Source organism: Aptenodytes patagonicus, chromosome 3 (genome assembly GCF_965638725.1).
Source record: "Aptenodytes patagonicus chromosome 3, bAptPat1.pri.cur, whole genome shotgun sequence".
In the NCBI taxonomy this organism is placed as follows: domain Eukaryota; kingdom Metazoa; phylum Chordata; class Aves; order Sphenisciformes; family Spheniscidae; genus Aptenodytes; species Aptenodytes patagonicus.
Window position 1 is genome coordinate 92,745,085 of NC_134951.1, and position 12,793 is coordinate 92,757,877.

Sequence of the window (12,793 nt, forward strand, 5' to 3'; positions counted from 1 at the left end):
CACTGACATTATGAGAATCTCATCTTTTATTAGATAAATGACAAGCTTCTTTGGGGAACATGCAGATCTGTGCTGGACGTGCTGAAGAGCTGGAGCAGAAGATGGACAGGAACAGAAAAATACAGCCTCCCCTCTTCCTCCTGATTGTTTCTTTTCTTACACAATTATCCGTTGCTGTAATCAAAAAGATGGATGGGAGCATAAGTCAACATCTTTTGAAAAATACGTTGAGCTTGTAGATTACTTTCTCATTTTTTCTGTACTTCTGGCCATTTTGCAATGTAACGCATAAAGAGCAGATGAGGTCATATAAGTCTCTGTTACAGCAGACCTGTGTTTTCAGCTAAGGCCTCTGCCTTTTTTTTTTTTCTGTATTTTTCAAAGTGCAAGATCGTAGGTAGCTGGAAGAAGTGTTTTTGAACACTCATTTTCTAAAGAGCTGATCAAGTAGCCAGGCTGTTATAGAATGTTTTTGGAAACTGCTTTGTCTTTACAGTGGTACTTGGGGAATGACAATATATTGTTTGTTAACCACTGTCAGTTTGCAGGTTTTCTTTTTCTCTGTAATGGAAGTATCTGTATGAGAGAGCAAAGGAATATTACGTTGCCCTAGTGTGACCAGCCAAAGCCAAGGAAGAATGTATGATCAACTGTCAAAATATTTTGCCAACAAGTAGTTTAATAGTCTCACATAGCCCAAGAACAGATGCAATGAACAAATACCTTACAAGAGGTGAAGAAGGCAAACAGGAAAAAAGATTACCTACCTCAAGCTGCTGATTTATTTGGGGCAATAATTTTGCCAGCTCTAGCTTAGATGGCGGTCACTGGAATAAACACTGCATTTGTAAGCAGGATTCTGTTTTAAAGGAAATTGTAGAAATTTTTGAAGGCTTGGAGATGTATTTATTTGTTTTTCATGCCAGTATGCCAAGATGAAAGATGAGGTAAGTGACACACTTGTTAATGTCGAAAGAAAATAAAAATACCAACCAAAGAAATGTTTGCAAAACTCACAGCAGTAATACACATGACTCAACCACAGAGAGATGAACGTGTAATCTGTTGAGTAACAGTTGTTTCTGTCTGGACTGATATATTTTGGATCAGATTTTGATCCTAATGAGTTGTACTTAATAGTATGAAGCTGTGGCCTGAACTGATGTCGTTTAATGTCAGTGGAAAGACTTCCAGGATAGAGCCAGTGGGTTTCGGATCAACATTTTCTTTACAGACAGTTTATTTCAGTGGCACCACTTAGCAGAACAAGCTCTCAATTCAGGTCTGTAAGTACACAAGGCTAAAGCTGGCTGTTCTCTTCATTTGTTTCAGCAGACACAGAGCCTGAACAGGACTTCCCACCAAGTTATACTCTGAAGCATCAGATGTTTGAACGTCCCTTTTTCAAGTGAGTAATTCCTTTTGATCCTGAGGTCGTCCTCTCAGCTGTAAAGTGGCTCAAAGTGTAGTCAGTACTTTCAGAGTGTTATGAATGCTGGAGATACTAAATAGATTCCTGTGGATCATGGGCTAGGGGTTTTGTTGTAGCTGTCTTTATGGTTAGTCTGCCCACAGTTTTAAGGCTTTCAGTGTAGTTTTAACTTTTGTGCAATGTCCTGAATGAAATTGTCTGGGGTGCAAAAATAGCCAACTTTATTTGAAGTGCATTTTTTCCACTTAAATGCTAACAGTACTAATGTGAAGTTACTGCATCGTTTATTAGCTATGATTGAATAGTATCCATCATGTTCAAATGGTGATGTCTTTTGTCCTCCTCAGTGAAGCTTGACAGTTCCTGTGAACTGGTATAATAATATTTTTACTCCATCATAATATTTAATAGTGTAAGTGAAAAATGAACATATTATGGACTGTCCAGAACCTCTCCAGAGTTTGTATTGGAGACTTTAAATTGTTCACCCGAGACACAAGAGCTTATGTACTCTCAGACTGACCATAGTAAATAGACAAAGAACATTATGGAACACATTTGCCTTGTGCTTACTCTAGGGTGAGTGAAAATGCAATAGGTCAGCTGGTCTTGTAAATGGAAATCCCCCAGGACAAATAACCAGACCTCAGGAGTTAATACTTTTATTTTGTTGCCTGTGTCAACCTAGTAATGTCATATTTGCTTTATATCTAAAATGTATCATTCAAAATAGAAGAACCTGTATTTAAGAGTAAAATTAGATTAGTTTCTGATATTTGATCTGCATGGGAGAGAAGCTGTGCTTTGCCTTGCTTCGAAGACTCTCAAAGAAAAGGGGTGCTGTATCTATCCTAGGGAGAAATGAAAAGGAAATGCATTGCCTTTTTAGCTGCCTCCCCATGGACCTTGGGAAGGGCTTTTCCTTCTTGCCTGTTTCCCCCCTCCCTTCTCTCTTCTCCCAGCCCATAGCGAAGGAAGGTAGGGGGTAGCAGAAGGAGGAAAATTGCTGAGATTCAATGCTTGTGGGATCTGGAAATAAGAACCAGCTCATGGGAGAGCCAAGGCAGCCCTGAGGTTAGTGGGTGATGCAGGGCAGCAAGACAGCTCTGGGAAAAATGGCATTTGTAAATGCTGTTGCTTTTCATTTTGTTGTCCAAAGCTGCACACCATTGCTCAGGTTATGTTGTATAACTGCTCGCTCATGTGGGTTTTTAAATTGGGGCAGAGGAGAGAAATAGGATGTGTGCGCACTGGGGTAACAGGAGAAGGGTAAAGGGGAGGAACATGCACAAAATTGTATTTTAAGAATGAGTGCTGTCAGTAAAGTAAATTCAAAGAAGTTTGCATGTAGGCATATCAGAGTGAAAGGTAAACGTTTCGTGGCTCTATCAATGGGCTAGGTGTAACCTTCTCCATTGGCATTTAGGGTTTGCTCTTCAATACTGCTTTGCACTGCAGGAAAGTTTTGAGAAGTGTGTATAGTATGGGTTTATCTATTAATTTATTTTTTAAAGGAATCTATAAAATAAAGAGATACCCTTGTTGCCATGAAAGGACTTCTCAAATTAATTTTGTGTTCTTGAACAGATACATTATCTATAGATTGCTAAAGCACCAGACAATTTTTTGATACTATTATCCTCTCATTATTAAAGCGGAGCAATGTATTTAGTAAATTTGTAAAGCATCCTGCCAGTCTCTTCTGTTTGTTTTTTTTGTGTGTTGTTTTGTGGGTTTTTTGTTTGTTTTTTTAGTGGTTGTGGGTTTTTTTCCCCCAGAAACTTTTCAAGGGGGTAAATCAGGGCCTTGACTAGCTTCTCTAAAGATTTCTCATTTCTTATTAGAATCAGTCCTAACCTGTGCATGTTAAGTTTCAGACTAATATTTATATAAGGTGACTATCTACAGCAGATATGGTTCTATATTGATAACTTCAATGTGCCTTATTGTGCTGTGATGTTATTCAATAACTGGATGAGTGCTGTAAATATTTGAAAATGACGCAGAAAAAAAATAAAAGGTCAGACTGCGGAACAGGTCTTTGAGTTCACTAGCTCTGATCCAGCTTACATCCCTGCAAACATTTTTTTGGGGAACATAACTGCTCCATTTTTTAACTTCCTCTTTTTCCATAGAGATCACAAATCAAGTCTAACTCTTCCAGTCCTCATCAGTTAGGTGTAACTTTTTAGAGCCCATTTATTCTGCTTGCAGTGTTGCCTAGCACATTTGGGTAAATGCAAGATACTGCTCGTGTCTGGGGTGTTGACATGCTGTTACAGAAGTGTCTGTTGTCTGCCTGGCCCAGGACACTGAGGCGTTCTCGCAGCTGGCAAGAACACTTTGCCAGTGCCACGATCATGCTGGTTCACTGTAGGGAACAGATGTTTTTATACTCTAAGTTTACTTGCTCTGGGTTTAAAAACAAAAAATAAAATTAGTAATGATTGTTTAAACAGTTTAAAATACAAAGGGCTCAGTTAAGTATGTGAAAACCTTCTAAACAGGAAGTATAAATCCAATTATTGATTAAGTTTTTAGATATATTGCAGAAAAGATGCCTCTGGAATCTTCCCAAAGATCTTATAAATGAACAAAATTACAATAAATGAAACCCAGAGCAGAAAGCAGTAAAACTCAATATTCTGAGATAATTTTTTAGCTTTTGAAAAAATTCTGCCATATAAGCATGTAAGTTCTATAAAATTTCAGTATCCTTTCAGTTTGACTTAGGGTCAAAATAAATACCGAAGAGAATACTCCTTGTGAGTTGCTGTATGGTCTTTGATCAATAAGATTATATTCATTTCCCCATAACTCTTGTAGTGTTCTACAGTAAAACATGCCAGGGGCTGGATACATAAGTGGGGATAGATTTTGCTTTTGTAAAGGAGATGGTACTGACAGTACTCATTCTACCCTCTCTCCTCGTATCTGCTTAAACATAAACAGTGAAGACTCCAAGATGTCCAAAGGGCAGCAGTGACCTTTTAGACCATATAACATTTGGATAAATAATCATGGTACTGTTTGCACTTCAATTAGATTAACAGCTGAACTTGCAAATCATGTCTCTGGAGGGCGTTTTTGGAAAACTAACTAATTGGCAGTTGTCTGAAGTAAATTGCTTGATATCGTTCAATGGTAAATTGTGATCATGTTAATTTAATTGTAGTTCTGTCAATGGTATAATTAATGCTGCTATCAAAGCAATGAATCAGTTCATTGGAAAAAGGCAGCACTATGATATTAAATTCCCAGTTGCCATGACACAGAACATGATTCTGCATAATAATAATGTTGGCTTTGCTCACTGCGAACAAGAGCCATTGTTTTCCATGGAAATAGTGGTACCCGGATGCAAGTGTTCTGCATTATTACAAATAGTGCAAGCAAATTGCAGAAAGACTTCTGTTGCTCTAAGAAATAAGTTCTCTTCCTAGCTGTCTGGGAAAAGATGTGACCAGGAACTGTGTTTTGTGGTCCATTATGATTGACAAAGATACCGTTGTGGACATTGCCTAGAAATGATGGGGTTTTGCTGCATAACACACACAAGAGCAGAAGCTGGGATAGGACTCAAAAAAATCCCTTTATTACTCCTTTTCCATATTTGTATTTTCTGTTCTCACTTTTGGGAGTCATTTATAGGGGCTAATATGACATAGACTCTGTCCCACATGCATCTTTTCTTCGGATGAATGACTTCCTCAGGCATAAAGTGGTCCTCTTTCCTCCTACCCCCAACACATGCTAATGCCTGCCTCCCTTTATCAAAGGCATGTCTTGTCATCACCTGAACCTAGGGGCCTTTGAGATTACTGGTTTGGTTTTGTTCTGGTTGAGTGGGAATCGAACTATATGCTTTTATTTCCCCAGCAGTTTGGTTGAGCAGTTGTAGAGCAGCATTACTGAGAAACTGCCTTAAAGGACAGTCTCTGGCACCTCCTGGGTTCATTGTATGCTGCTAGAGCAGCAAAAAGCTGCCATAAAGATTGGCTAAGCAGGCAACTTATAAATGTTTTTTTTTTTTTCTGTCATTGAGGTATACTCCAGTGAGCTGTAGGTGTTCAGGAGCGGTGGAAAGAGAAGGGTTATTGCTGTATCACTGCCAGAATGCACCAATCTCCACCTGCCAGTCTGTCATGCTGGAGCTTATTGTGGTTGATGCAATTTAGAGCAGCCCAGTGAAACTGTAGGCAGCTCCTTAAGACTTGCTGGGTACCTACCTCATCTGCAAAGGTCAGGAAGCTGCAGAAGCTGGTTCCTAGAGCCACTCCACTTGCCTTTTTTTTTTTTTTTCCTGAGCTGTGCTAGGTACTGGCTGGCCAGTGCTATGCTTCATATCCAAAGATTGAAATTTGAGAGGAAGACTTTTACCATAGAGTCAAGCTAGGCTGTTGAATGATTACAACTATTTGTTATAATGGACTCACCTACTCATATTGTCCCTCCCCCACCAATTGCTTTGTATTGGTTCTGATAATAAGCACTTAAAAGTGAACTAGGGTGTTGTAGGAGGCAGGACTGTTAGCCTTTTAATCTTAGACATGTTGTCCTGTCCTTTTTTCTACATACGGAAAGCACCCACAGGCACAGACATATGTAAGTGCTTACTGATAATTAAGATTTTCTAAATTTGTCTATTTTTTTATTCTAATGTTTTCTCAATTCTGTTTGTTATGTGATGAAATAAAACGAGATATATCTGAAAATAAATTCCCTTCTCCAACATCTGGTATGCTGCAGTCAACAGGCTGGCATTGTAAAAGCAATGCAAGAAGCTATTGTCAGGTACTTTTAAAGGCTAGTTTCAGAGCTGGCTACTCTAAGAGGCCAGGCTCTGCAAACCTACTTCAAGCAGGATTCCAGTACTTCTGGGTGGAAAATGTTAGTAGATATTGCAGATTTTCTTCTAATTACTGAATGCTCTCAAAGTATATTACGGAAGTATATTTTAAAAATAATAAATTAATGTTAATAAAATCCGGAGGAAAAACTTTGTAGTTGTAACTTGTATTTCTGCTTTATTTCATAAGAAAGTTGAATATTTGTGAAGAAAAGCTAGCACTTATGAAAAAGCAGAGGTTTTTCTTTTTTCTTTTTTTGTTTTGTTTTTTTGACTGTTCAAAACAGACAACCTGATTTAATATTGCAAGAGAGGAAAAATATTCAGGCAAAATGCTCTTATTTGAAACTCAAAGATATAAAAATAAGATATTTTAAATTAAAATTAAATATTAAAAATAAGATATCTAGTATTTTCCTTTTATATGCTGTATGCCGTGAATTCATTTGCAGAAGTGATGACTGAAGGAGACTACCTTTATAAACTAAAAAGGTAGTATGTCCTATTTGAAACACTAAATGGAAGTCTGAGCAGAGATTGATACCGATGATTTGAAAGAAAACTGAGTTTGGGAAATATTGTTATCATCTAGCTAAAACAGTAACAGCATAGAAACTTGATTGGCTTTGTAAGAGTGCTGATACTTGAAAAATAAGGTCATACAAATGTATTTGAGGAGGAGGGGAGTGCATTTGTACTGGTATGGGTTCTTATCAATTACCTTTTATCCCAATATAAAGCTCAGGAAGAATATGAACATTTGTTTCCTTTAAAACATAATTAGAGCAACTGCATTTCTTATGAGAAGTGTTCATGTTGATCTTTTTCCTAAATAAAGTCTTAATTCACACAAAAGAAATACTGTTGAGGGGGGTAAAAAGCAAGCTGCTTTGGAGTATTTTAACAGAAATGGTGACAGTTAAGAGCTTTTTGAGAGTCAAGAGTAAATTGAAAATCAATAAATCAGCACAGATTTTTGCATGTAGTAGCTTTATAATTGCAAGCAGCAAGATTTAAATAACTGAAATATTTCTCTTCTCTAGAAAGATTTTTATATTGACTCACTTTCACATCCCTCTTATCTCACTCTTTCCCTTCCAAACAGTTAGATGTTAATTTAGTTTCTCTTTAAATTGTCTCTCAATCGCATGTTGTGCATTTGTACAAAGTACACTGTTTTCTATCCCTGTCGGTTGGCATGCTGTCTGTCTATAAGCTGGTAAATGTCTGTGGAAATTTCCTACTAGTAGAAATTTCCAATCTCGCATGGTTTGCAGTTAACAATTGAGCATGAGGACTTATAATTCTTTTATTGCATCTTGTTTAGGTAATTGCAGCTATTTCTTTAGCCAAATTCTTAATTTTTAGTCTGCTAAGGTCACTGATAATAAGTCCTGCTTAGGGACATGGTTTAGTGGGCATGGTGGTGTTGGGGTGACAGTTCGACTTGATGATCTTAGAGGTCTTTTCCAACCTTAATGATTCTATGAAAATGTTCTGTGTTTTAATTTTTGGTGACTTTTGCTTAGCTTTTGTGCTAAGAAAAAGATTAAGGTATCTGATCTGTTCATTACTTTCCATGCCTTCTCCTTTTACTGTGTTTTCTAGTCTTCTCTGCATTTTTCTTGCAAATACATTTTCTCCATATTTGTAAAAATAAAACAGCCCCCTTTTCCATGTTTTTACTTCTGCTGTGTACTTTTGAAGTAGGATGTTGTCCTGGTTTCAGCTGGGATAATTTTCTTCCTAGTAGCTGGTACGGTGCTGTGTTTTGGATTTAGGATGAGAATAATGTTGATAACACACTGATGTTTTAGCTGTTGCTAGGTAGGTAGTGCTTACACTAGTCAAGGACTTGTCAGCTTCCCGTGCTCTATTGACTGAGAAGGCTGGAGGTGCACAAGGAGCTGGGAGGGGGCACAGCCAGGACAGCTGACCCAAACTGGCCACAGGGACATTCCATACCATGTGATGTCATGCTCAGTACATAAACTGGGGGAAAGCTGGCCGGGGGGGGCTGCTGCTCGGGGACTGGCTGGGCACCGGTCAGTGGGTGGTGAGCAATTGCATTGTGCATCACTTGCTTTGTATATTCTTTTATCATTGTTGTTGTTATTTTCCCTTCCTTTTCTGTCCTATTAAACTGTCTTTATCTCAACCCATGAGTTTTACCTTTTTTCAGTTCTCTCCCCCATCCCACTGGGGGGAATGAGCGAATGGTTGTGTGGTGTTTAGCTGCCTGCCAGGTTAAACCACAACAGATGTTTAGAGGGAAGCATCAGATCCAGAGTAGGATGCCTGGATAATAGGATTTATTAGAACTGAAGAAAATGTTAATGAGGGAGTCAAGCTACACCTGCATACAGCACACATGATACCAATTCACGGAAGCAATAAAATGGAAATTAAGATTCATATCTCTAAAATTCATAACCTCTATCTCCCTAACTACACATGTGCTTCACCATTCCTACCATTACAGCTACTGCACCCTAGAAACCACATGTTGCACTTTGGATGACTCTGAATTTCACATTGTGGGAAAAGAAGCTTGAAATATTCAGGGAAAGCTAAAACATTTCCCATGGTTGAGAAAACATTTGTGAGGACTGCAAATGCATAAAGCGTATTCTGATATGTAACAGGAAGTGATTGGAAATCTTTTTGGGATGACCTTAAGTTTTTACAGCTCGTAAATATTTTACAATTCAGACAGCTGCAAAAAGCTGAGCACTGTAAGAAGATCTCTGCAGTCTGCACTTCAAGTGATGAGGTGGTAACACTCCTTTCAGAAGAAAATGGGTAGGTTCCAGGTAACAAAGTTTGTGTTGGTGTCAATGGAGGGGGGGAAAAAAAAAGACACAAGAACTTGTTCAGTCTTTGGCCTGACATCTCTCTGAACAGTTTTTTCCATGGTGAACTTTGTGATCTGTCTATTCTATATGAGCAATGTGAATTTACTATTTGTAATACTGTAAATTACAAATCTCAGTTTATAATTGTAAACTCTTTTCTGACATTCAACAGCAAAAGTGTCATTGACCGGGTAGCTTTTTGCACATTAGCTTGCTATTTCATGACAACCACCTCATAACAAAAAATAAAGTAGCATAAATCTCCACTACAGCATATAGTTTAGATCAATATCAGATTGCCGCAGCATTTTTTTGGTTTTGTTTGTTTTTTCACTGAAGCTCAGAATTATTCTAGATTAATGTTATATTCAAGTACAAAATAACACTATTGTGCTTTGATGGCACTCTGATCTAACATAAATATCTGACCTAGCTGTAGGGCAGGAGAGGTTGAAACCAATATTCTACTAAAGCTATACATTGAAAGCATACCTACCTTAAACAACTCTATTCTCTCGCTCTTTTTTTAAATCAATGGCTATTACTTATTTTTAGACAGAATTTTGGTCACTTATATAGCTCCATTCTGTGCATTCAATTCTCAAATATAGTATTTGCACTGAGCTTTTTGTTAAAGTAATAATACATACATCAGGAAAGACATAGTTGTGTTATACAACAGCTTTAGAACGTTTTTCCAGGAAGATGCTTTCTTTCCTGGACACAGCATCAGATTTCTTTCTGATCTTTTTAGTGGAGACTGAGTCTGATTTCATTCAAAGCAACCAAAACACGTCTAAGAGTGTTGGGAAATAAGTCTGAAATAAAATGCATGTTGTTGTCATGACAACTAAATGCTAAAAGGCATGCAGAGAATCATTATTAAATAAGATGTTGATGAAGTTGTTATGGCAACTATACAGTAATATGAAAAAGGTGAGGTGACTCTTTTCAGAACAATATTGTATGAAAAGTTTTCCTCATTTTTACAATGACATGTCTTGATAAAGGGGAAAAAAGAGGAGTGGAGAACTCGGTACAAAAGGAGGTCAGATTCAGCTATCTACCTCAGTGTATTTGCCTTAAGTACAATAATGTTCCATGGAGAGTATCTCTGCTTGGTTTCCAGTCTTGTCATAGATGGATCAGAACACAGAAAACACTAGAATATATCCCAGCGCTCTTTCCCAGTGTTATAGTCCTATAATTCAAGGCCACATTTCACAAAGTGATAAGCCTTCATGGCCCTCATTTATCCTCAATGGGGTACACAAAGCCTCAGCAGCATTTAAGAATGGACTGTGAAACCTTAACACAAAAATGGGATAGGGAAAAGGTTAATGGTAAAGAGTAGTATTAAGAGGCTTCAGTTTTGTGAAAGAGTTTATTTTTTTTTTTTTAGCACACAGGATGACTTCCTTGTTTGTTTAGCTTAGGACTTCCTAATAAATGAGTATTTGCTAATAAAATCATTAAATGGATTGTATAAACGTACTTTGGAAGCCAGGAAGCCTCTTAAGCAGCAACTGCAGTGGAAGTGAGTATCTGGGCTCTGTGCCACAGCTTGTGGTATGAGCAGTACTAAAAGCTGCCTTGCCCAGCGCAAAAGAAATGAGGGGGTATGCTCAGGGAAGCCAAAATATCCCCTGTGCTGTTTTCCCTTGTGTGCGGCGCACAGCTGGCTCCATCCTGCAAGTCACTGTGGCTTGTTCTTCCTGGTTATCAGCCTTCTTCTGGGGGACTCTTGCAGGGAGGCAAGGGAGGCTTTCTTTCCTAGCAGTGCTCCCTTCCTGGAGACAGGAGTGAGTGCAGGAAAGAGGAATGAGCAGGGAGCATATGGAAAGCCGTGGTTAGAGATACTGGTGCAGATTCACGTGAGAGTGAATAGGCTTTGTGTATAAGAGCTGGCCACCTCCTTGGCCCCTTGGGTTCTACCGCAGCAGGAGGTGAGGCAAGGCTGATAAGTATTTTTATCCAAGCAGTTTCTCTCCATGAAACAGTGTTTTTTCCAGTTAAATAACTTTTTTGGTACCTTTTTTGCATGAAAAATAACTGCTATGTGTGGAGATGCCTTTTTTATATATAAGTTTTTAAAGTAACACAAAGCTAAAATATTGCAACTCTAAACTAAAGAACGTTGGTGTGGATGTTCTGTTGCAGTGCCTTCTGGCACTTAGAGTTTACTTGTCTGATGTCTGGCTTCCTCTTTAAAGGCTGAGCTCCCAAGCTGGACTTTAGTTTTGTGAAATCTTTCAACCGCAGTTCTCTCCTGTAACACTGTTCTTCTTGGTATCCATTGAAAGAACATAATGCATCCAGAGGTGAGGGAGAATTTCAGCTTGAGGCACTAGAAGAACTACAAGTAGTGGAAGATACCAGACTTTGAATCAGAATAATTTTTCAGGGTTATTACCAAAAAGTATGAGACTTCTGTGGGAGATGGAGAACATGTTTTGAAGCCTGAACATGGGCCTGCGTAGAACTGGGGTACATCGTGATTTTGCAGATTTGAAAGCAGTTGTTGCCTACGTGCGTTGAAAATACATGTGAACTATGGCCTGAGGTCAGATGTTAGCTACTTCTCCTTGGGATTACGGTGGCAGAATCGTAGAATTGTTTAGGTTGGAAAAGACCCTTAAGATCATCGAGTCCAACCGTTAACCTAACACTGCTAAGTCCACTACTAAACCATGTCCCTAAGCACCACGTCTCCACGTCTTTTAAATTCCTCCAGGGATGGTGACTCCACCACTTCCCTGGGCAGCCTCTTCCAATGCTTCATAACCCTTTCAGTGAAGAAATTTTTCCTCATGTCCAATCTAAACCTCCCCTGGCGCAACTTGAGGCCGTTTCCTCTTGTTCTATCACTTGCTACCTGGGAGAAGAGACCGACACCCACCTCGCTACAACCTCCTTTCAGGTAGTTGTAGAGAGCGATGAGGTCTCCCCTCAGCCTCCTTTTCTCCAGGCTAAACAACCCCAGTTCCCTCAGCCGCTCCTCATAAGACTTGTTCTCCAGACCCTTCACCAGCTTCGCTGCCCTTCTTTGGACACGCTCCAGCACCTTGACGTCCTTCTTGTAGTGAGGGGCCCAAAACTGAACACAGTATTCGAGGTGCGGCCTCACCAGTGCCGAGTACAGGGGCACAATCACTTCCCCACTCCTGCTGGCCACACTATTTCTGATACAGGCCAGGATGCCATTGGCCTTCTTGGCCACCCGGGCACACTGCCGGCTCACATTCAGCCGGCTGTTGACCAACACCCCCAGGTCCTTTTCCGCCAGGCAGCTTTCCAGCCACTCTTCCCCAAGCCTGTAGCGCTGCATGGGGTTGTTGTGACCCAAGTGCAGGACCTGGCACGTCACCTTGTCGAATCTCATGCGGTTGGCCTGGGCCCATCGATCCAGCCTGTCCAGGTCCCTTCTGCAGAGCCTTCCTACCCTCGAGCAGATCAACACTCCCACCCAACTTGGGGTCGTCTGCAAACTTACTGAGGGAGCACTCAATCCCCTCATCCAGATCATTGATAAAGATATTGAACAAGACCAGCCCCAAAACTGAGCCCTGGGGAACACCGCTCGTGACCGGCCGCCAACTGGATGTAACTCCATTCACCACAACTCTCTGGGCCCGGCCATCCAGCCAGTTTTTGACC